The 9,104-nt window shown below is 37.9% G+C and overlaps 1 pseudogene; it reads right to left on the bottom strand.

Annotated features, from left to right (window-relative positions):
• Positions 1 to 8,577: 8,577 nt before the first annotated feature.
• Positions 8,578 to 9,104, bottom strand: LOC119528677 (annotated as a pseudogene).

Genomic DNA, 9,104 nt, shown 5'->3' with positions numbered 1-9,104 from the left:
CTTAGAGCTGGGTCCCAGTGATCTGAGGTAAATAATCACAAGCAGTGATCAGTGTTCTGATCATATAACCCCAGATCTTGGGGAACTGGGTTTTTATGTCCTGCACTGGCACCAGCAAGTTAAACCAGTACTTCATTGCTGCCTCCTGTGAGGTTGGGGAATGTGTGATGACTGCTGTTGCATGAAGAGTGAAATTCAGTGGTATTTACTGCAATTTACCAGCTTCTTCCTCCTTCCTCCTCCTCCTCTTCAGAGGTTCTGATGGACTGGAGTTTCAAAATAGTTGATTCAGATAGTTCCTGCCTGTTTAATAGTTGTTCTGATGGAGGCCCTGATTCCTGGAGCTTCCTATGCTGCCATCTTCCCCTAATCCTCTGTGCTCATTTTAAAAATTGCATATTTGTCTTTTTTTTAAAATGTTGTATGTGTTTTTTGTATATTCAGGATACCAGCTGTTTGTCAGATACATGATTTATGAATATTTTCTCCCAATCTGTGGCTTACCTGTTGTCATGGCCCAAGAGGGTTTTTGTAGCCAAAGGACTAAAGAAAGCACCAGACACATTCTGAGACATGAGCTTTTATTATAGAGCTTATCTACAGTGGGGGGGGGGGGGGGTTGAGTCATGTTGCCCTGAAATCAGGAGCTGCTCTGAATGGCGGTGTGTTCAGAGCACAACATGGGAATAGTCTGCACTTTGGGGGGGCTGAATAAACTAGTTATAAGGGCTGGACATTCCAATGGGTATGAGGGCATAAGGCAGGGAGTGGGGGTCATGCAATGTAGGGAGGGGTTGATTGTAATCAACAGGGAGGAGGGGAGGATTATAGATTATCTTGTAGATAACAGTATCTCAGGGAGTCTCAGGGAGGAGGTAGTTTCAGGTATAGATTACATTTAGCACCTGATATTACAAGAATAGGTCAAACCTTAACTGACCTAGGTCACGCAAGCTTCTGTGTGCAATCTTCAAGGCCCTTGGTGAATGCACTGTGCCTGGGGTTCCCACGCCTGTACATTGTCTTAATGATATCTTTTGCTGAGCAATTTTGCATTTTGATGAAATATCATTTGTTTATTGCTTTCTGTGACTGGTTTTAGAAAATGTTGCCTACCCCCAAGTCACAAATATATTCTCTTATGAGTTCCTCTAAACGCTTTATTATTTTAGCTTTTATGTTTAAAGCTATGATTCATTTAAAATTAATTTTTGTGTATAGTTTTAAGAAGGAGTCAAGGTTCACTTTTTTCCCACATGGATATTGTTGGAAAGAACACTGTATCTAAAAGAGAATAAATGCTCACATGATTGTGGAGGAGAAAAGAATTTATTCACAATCTTGCAAGAACAGCCACACAACCAAAATGTGGCAGGCACACCAAACAATAGAACACAGCAATATTTATTCCCTAAGCCTAACACACAGGTCCCTCCCCTGTTTCTCCATTGGTTGGGTAACTCCAGAGGTTATAGCCTATCTGAGAGAGCTAACTAGCCTGCCTTTGGGATTTTAAATTGTACAGCCTATCCTAGAGAGCTAACTAGTTTAAATTTCCTGCTGAGAGTTCCCACCTTTGATTATAGCTCACATTCCTTTACATTCCAGTGACCCCGGTTATTGCTTGTTTTCACCCATATAAGGAGTTGGCACCAACTCTAGGCTTACTTCAGGGGCCCTTTCCTTCCCTTTAACCATGGAGCCAGTTTGAGCCAGTCTTGTCTAGTTTCCATTTTCCCTATTCCACATTACCTTTATGTGAAAGCTAAACTTAACCCTTTCTTACAGATATCCAGTTATTACAGCACCATTTGTTGAAAGATTGCTCCCTGTATTTAATTGCTTTGGAATCTTTTTTAACATCAACCAACCATATAAATGGGGGCTATTACTTAGCTCTCTTCTCTTCCATAGATCTATTTGTTGATCTTTTTGCCAAAACCACACTTTCTTGATTAATCTAGCTTTATAAGTCTTGATTTCAGTTTTCCAACCCAGCTTAGCCCTAAAACTGAAGAACACACCAGGCACAGAAGTGGACATGGCTTTTTGGGACTTATAGGAGTTGATGGTCTAATGGTTGTGGCCAGCCATGGGAAGTGAACCATGCAAATAAAAAAAGAGAGGAGTGCCAAGGGGGCAGCTTGTAAGGGTTTCTGACAGTGGAGTTTCTCGCAAGATTTGGTTACAACAAAGTCTTGCACTATTTGGTTACTGAAAATGATTAGGGGAGGGAGGTTTTAATGCCCCCCCCCCCGGGGGGACAGGACCTGTTGTCTGGTTACATAGGCGGTTGCATGGATCTCATAATGGAGGAGGGGCATGGCCCTGGGTCCCCCCAGTCAGATAATGTAAGTACTCCAAATTTATTATTTTTCAAAATGCTTTAGATATCTTAAGTTCTTTAAATTTCCATTAATTTATAGAACAAAGCTTGTCAATTTCAACAAAAATGTCCCCTGGGGTTATGACTGGACTGCACTGAAGCTATGTTCAGTTGGGGGAGAATTGACATCTCTATTATTTAGTCATATTTAATTTCTCCTAACAGTGGTTTATACCTTTCAGTACAGAGTTCTTTCATGTCCTTGGTTAAATTTATTCCTAAATATTTTATGTTTTTACACAATTAAAAATTAAATTTATAAAACAATTTTCAATTGTTTGCTGCTAGTATATAAAAACATAATTGTTTTTATATGTTTACCTTATATCCTGAAAGCCCCCTAAATTCACTTATTAGTTCCAAAGCTTTTTGTAGATTGCTTAAGATTTGGGTAGAGAGGGTAAACAATTATGTTAAATGCATATACAGATAGATTTATTTCTTCCTTTGCAAAATTTCGCCTTTTATTTCTTTTTCTGCCTTATGTCAATGGCTAGGATCTCTCACACAATGTAAAATAGAGGTGATTAGAGTGTGTATCCTTGCCTTGATACTAATCTTAGAGGGAGAACATTCAATATTTGTCACTAAGTCTGTTAGCTGTAGTTTTTTTAAGTACATGTTCTTTATCAGTTTGTGGAACTTCCCTTTGATTTTTTATTTTTAATCATAGATGGGTGTTGTTTTTTTTTAATGCTTTTCCTGTGTCTGTTGAAATGACCAAGTGTTTTCTTCTTCATTCTCTTATTATGGCTTATTATGGTATATTACATTGATTGATTGTTGAATGGTAAACCAGCCTTAATTTCTGAGATAAATCGTACTTGACCACAATGTAATATCCTTTTTTTTTTAGAATAACAAATATTTTACTAAAACATAAGAGTATAAGATTTACAGAAGTTTCCAGGCAAGCCACACAACATGGTCACAAGCCTTTTTTTGCTTCTTTTTTTTTTTTTTTTTTGCTTTGCTTTTCTTGATTTTTTTTTTTTTTGTTTTTTTTTCTGAAGGGAGGAGTCTACACTTGACAGCAAAGTAATAATATTATAGTGAGGGCTGTGATGTTTTTGATGTTCCCATCAAACAATCAAGTTTGTCCATCTAAAGCATCTAAATAAAGTCAGACTTGTCTAGAGGTTATATTCTAAAGAACAACTGGCTAGCTGATTTTATCCAATGCATTTAATTAGATCACCATAAAAGGGGGGAAAGGCTCATAAGATTTAAATAATACTACCTCCCTTCTCAAAAATAAAAATAAAATAAAAACACCCACAACACTCTAGCTAACCCTGACAACCACCTTAATTCACAGTACTTTACATTTAAACTATGATGGGGGAAATGAATAAGAGCAGAAAAGGGGCCACTGCTTTTAAATGTTTTGTAACAAGCCAGATGATATTTCTAGCCTCTGCTCATGCTTTACAACAGTGAATCAGGACAAGACATAGATTTGCTAATGTGCATTTTATCACCAAAGGACTAAAGCTGTCTGGGCTTTTCTTCTGTAATGTTTCTAAGACTGTGCCCATTAAATGAAAACAAAAAAGGAAGAAGTCTTGGCAGAATAGGAGAAGTGATGCACACATAACCATCAGATCGATTTAAATGTTACTTATGGCATATAGCCTGGTTCATGCTCTAGCGGTTTCTATGGCTTGGCCTTCGTTGGTTGTCCACTGCTCAGGTACACCAGTTGCTAATGGATCATCTGGATTGGGAGCACTTATCAAAGCCTGGATTGATAGCAGCACTGTGCTGATCTGCCATGCTGGGGACCACTTTCAGAATATTGAAACATACTCTTCCCAACTTGTCTACATTAGGATGATAAGTTTTGGTCATGAAACATACTTTAGGGGCTGCCATTGTTCTGGAAGGAATAGTTCATGTTAAAAGTTCCTCCCTCAAAGGTGGAATCTTGGGGGCCAGCAATGGCCACATGAAAATAATGGGCATTGCTCGCATCTGATTCTGCTTTAAGAGTGGGAACTGGTTCTGCCAGCAAAAGTTGGGATTCCTTGATAATCCTGTGAGGTACCCAGCCATCCTGTTAGGTCCTGAATTTGCCTCTGGTCTCATTTCTGGCTTCGCTCGCCTCATGCCATGAAGTAGCCTTTTCATACATTGCTGGACTTGATTTGTTATGATTTGTTAACAACCTTTGTGTTTATATTCATGAGGGATATTCTGTATTTTCTTTTTTAAAAAACGTTATTGTCAGGTTTTGATATTAGGGTTATCCTGGCCTCATAAAATGAGTTGAGAAGTGGTTTTTCTCTCCTTAATTTTCCTAAAAAATTTGTAAAAGGTTGGTGTTATTCCTTCCTTAAGGGTTGGATAAAGTTCACCAGTGAAACCATCTGGGCCTAGAGTTTTCTTGAAGGGATGTTTTAGATAACAAATTCAATTTCTTAAATAGATAAAGAACTACTCTCATTATCTTTTTCATCTTGTATCTCTTTGGGTAAGTTGCATTTTTCAAGTAATTTTCCATTTCATCTGAGCTGTTGAATTTTTTTCGTCAAAAAGTTGTCCATAATATTCTCTTACTATCTTAATATCTATGGTATCTGTAGATCCTTCCTAGTTCTTCCTGATATTGTAATTTGTATTCTCACTTTTTTTTTTCCTGGAGCAGATTAATGAGAGATTTGTCAATTTTGTTGTCTTTTGTCTTTGTTAATTTTCTCAATTGTTTGTCTGTTTTCTATTTTGTTGATTTCTGCTCTTGCCTTTATAGCTCCTCCTTTCTCCTTATTTTTGATTTAGGTTGCTCTTCTTTAGCTTTTTAAGGTGGAATTTAGGTATTGATTTTTAGACCAATTTTTCTTTTATAATGTAAGCACTTAAATCTATAAATTTTCCTCTGTGTACTTCTTTAGCTATATGTTATGTTTCATTGTCATTCAGTTCAAAATATTTTCTAATTTTCCTTATGATTCCTTATTTGAAAGCAATATAAGTGTTTTTAAATTTCTGAATATTTTGAGTTTTCTTAAGTATCTTACTGTTATTAATTCTGACTTATTTTCATTGTCATAGAACATAACATGTATGGCTATAATCCTTTTAATTTTATTGTAACTTGTTTTATGACCATGCATTCAGTGTATCTGAGTCTATATACCAGGTGTAATTGAAAGAATTACATTCTTCAGATATTATGTGTAAAGTTCAGTGAACGTTACTCAGATAAACATGGTTGATAGTTTGTTATTCAAATCATCTTTTTTTTTGGCAACTCAAAGATTTGTCAATGAATAATTATATACCTTATGTATACAAGATATTCTGCTGGGTAGTGGGGATCAGACATAATCTACTTATAGTTCTTGTTATCATGGAGTCAATCTGTTTTTATTGTGATTTTTTTAATCTAGTTTTTCTGTCAGTTGATGAGAGAAATTAAAATTGTGGATTTGTGTTGTTCTCCCTTTAATTCTGTCAATATTTGCTCTATGTATTATGAAGCTGTTTTAACAGGTGCATACACATTTATGATTATTATGTCTTTCTGGTGAATTGACACTTTTCATTATGAAATGGCCCTTTTTATCTATGGTGATGCTATTAATCTTGAAATCTATTTTAGCTGATATTAACACAACCACTCCAGTCTACTGAGGATTATGGTTTGCATGGTATATTTTATTTCATCAAATTACTTTAAACCTATAGGTCTCTTTATATATTTTTAAGTGTGTCTTAGAAAACAAATATCTGGGTATTGCTTTATCTAATCAATCCAGTTTGCTTCTGTCTTTAAATTTGAGTGTATAGGTCATTAAAATGCAATGTAATTAATGAAAAGGTTGGGTTTAAGGCTACCATTTTATTATTTGTCTTCTGTTTGTCTCCTCTGTTTTTCATTTTACTGTTCTTCCTTTCCTGCGTTCTTTTGGATTGTTTATTTTAAAAAATTCCACTTTAACTTATTAATTGGCTTTTTAGGTTTAAGTTTTTGGATTTTTAATTGATAGTCTAGAAAATACAAGTTTAGGTACCTGATGCTCTGTACTTTATTAAAACCCTTATTCTTTCTGTTCTTCACATTGGATAATTTCTATTGATCTATTTTCAGGTTCATTGACTCTTTCCTTAATTGTCTGTATTTTGCTTTTAAATTCATTCAGTATACTTTCATTTCAGATTTTTTCAGTTTTATAATTTTCATTTATTTCTTTTTTATTGTTTTGATTTATTTGCTGAGATTTCCTATCTTCTCATTCATTATGAGCTTTCATTATAAGCATTTCCCTTTACCTCCTTGAGAATTGTTATAACAGCTGATTTAAAATCTTTGTGTGCTAATTCCAACCTCTGAGTCATCTCAGGGTTGGTCTTTGTTGATTGTCTTCTTTCTTTAGATTGGGTCACTGTTCCAGTTTGCTAAAGCTGCCAGGAAGCAAAATACCAGAAATGGATTGGCTTTTATAATGGGGATTAGGTTACAAATTTACAGTTCTAAGGCCATAAAAGTGTCCAAACTAAGGCATCACCAATAGGATACCTTCACTGAAGAAAGGCTGATGGTGTCCGGAACACCTCTGTCAGCTGGGAAGGCACGTGGCTGTCTTCTGCTGGTCATTTGTTCCCAGGTTGTATTGCTTTCAGCTTCTTATTCCAGTGGTTTACTGCTTAAGCATCTGTGGGTTCTCACTTAGTTTCTCTGGGGCAACCTCGGGGCTTAATCTCTTAGCTTAGCATCTCCAAACATTTGGGTCTGTGTTGACTCTGAGCTCTCCTAAGGACTCCAATAAACTAATTAAGACCAACCTTGAATGGGCAAGGTCACATCTCCATAGAAAAATATAATCAAAAGTTCCTATCCTCAATTGGGTGGGTCACATCTACATGGAAACAACATAATCAAAAGATCTCACCCACAATAAGTCTGCACCCACAAGATTGGATTAAAATAGCATGGCTTCTCTGGGGTACATAATAGGTTCAAACCAGCAGTCACATATTCCTGTTTTTCCCTATGCCAAGTTATTTTGGACTGCAACCTAGATGATGTGAATTTTATATCCTGGAAACTCTGTATTCTGTTACATATTTCTCTGAAGAGTGTTAATATTTTTTATTCTAATAGGCAATTAATATGGCTAGAATCAAACTTCAACTTCTGTCTTTTGGGTGGTAGCTCCAGTTTCAGTTGTTATTTCAGATTGGCTCCTCGCAGTCTGCCCTACACAAGCATGGCTCAGGGCTCAGCCAGAGATCTGGGTAGAGTTAAAACACAGAGTTTGGGGCTCTCTCCTCTGGCTCTCTCTTTCCCTTGTGCCTTACTATTCAGCAACTGTCGTTTTTTTCTGAATTTCTGTCCATTGTCCTCTGCCAGAAAACCCGTGCGTTCTTAAATCAGATTTCTAGCTGGCCTGCAAGTTGCTGACTGCAGCCTGTCTTTAGGATACAGCTTTAAAAATGGGAAACATATCATGCTTAGTCCCTTCTTCAAAATTTTGACTACCTTTCAAACTATGCCTACTTTTGTTCACTCTCCACAGGCTTCAGGTAGAGCTACCTTTTGCATTTTGTTTGGAGCTTATAATTGTTAACTGCAAAAGTCTTGGTCTGTTGGGATATTACTTCACCATATGTGAAGTGGAACTCCCCAGAGAATTTTAACTGAACACACAGTCATCTACCTAGAGTTGACATTTTTCAGGTATATCCAGCCATGTGTCTAAGTTCTTGCCAATGGAAGTGCTAGAGGAAGTGATGCATGTATCCTGGGGACTCATCCTAAAAAGGAATTTGCTTGCTTTCTGCTGTTTCTCTCTTGTGGTCTTTGACCATATATAGACACCAAAATCTTAGGGGAAGGCAGAGTGAACCCCATCTCCTGAAACAGAGCCGCCTATCTACCCCAGAATGCCCACCTACCTCTTGACTTATGTGGAAGACAAACAGCTAACATGTTTCAGCCAATGTATTTTTTTTCCATCTATTTGTGACTGCAGCTTACACTACACTGTAAATATGACAAAAATCTCTGGGAGTTTCTAGACCCAGGATCTCCAACATTTGGATGAAGGATGAAAACCAGTTACATAGTTATTTAATCAACGTCATATAACTAGTTTGCTCCATTCACGCTTCCTCTCACTTTTTTTTTTTTTTTTTTTCGCTCCTTCCCAGCATTCAAAGTCATTTTAGTAACACGGCAGGAGCTGGGGTTAGTTTTTGTAGTCGTGGCTTGCAGGTCGGCCTCTGGCGTGCTGGAACTTCCGGGCCTTGGAGTAGGGTTTGCTATGGCTGTGCAAGTTTCCCGGGCCTTGCCGAAATGCCTGTACACCTCCCGGTCCTTGCGGGGACCAGGGAGCCGGACAGGGCCATAGCCCTTGGGGGCGTCCAGGACCAGCTGGTCGGAGGTGAGGATCTTTTCGCAGGCCTGGCGGATGCGGCTGCTCACAAGCAGGCATCTTCTGAGTCCGCACGTCATCAGTTATGGTCCCCACAACCACGGTGGTTTTGTCTTCCGGGTCAGGGAAGCTTCATCTTCCGGACTATCCGGGAAAGGGGCAGGGGCCGCCGTTTGGTGTGACTCATGAACAGCCTCCAGGGCACAACTTTGTTGGAGGTAGAGTTGGCTTGTCTGTCCAAAAACCTGTACAGCTTGACCAACAGTCTCAGGAAGATGCTGTGACTCTTATTCCTTGCGCCGAACCTTTTGGAGCTTGTGGTGGCAGATGTTGACTCCCAT

Source organism: Choloepus didactylus, chromosome 3, assembly GCF_015220235.1.
Source record: "Choloepus didactylus isolate mChoDid1 chromosome 3, mChoDid1.pri, whole genome shotgun sequence".
Lineage (NCBI taxonomy): Eukaryota > Metazoa > Chordata > Mammalia > Pilosa > Megalonychidae > Choloepus > Choloepus didactylus.
Note: the sequence above shows the minus strand (reverse complement) of the source record. Positions and strands in the feature narration are given on the sequence as shown.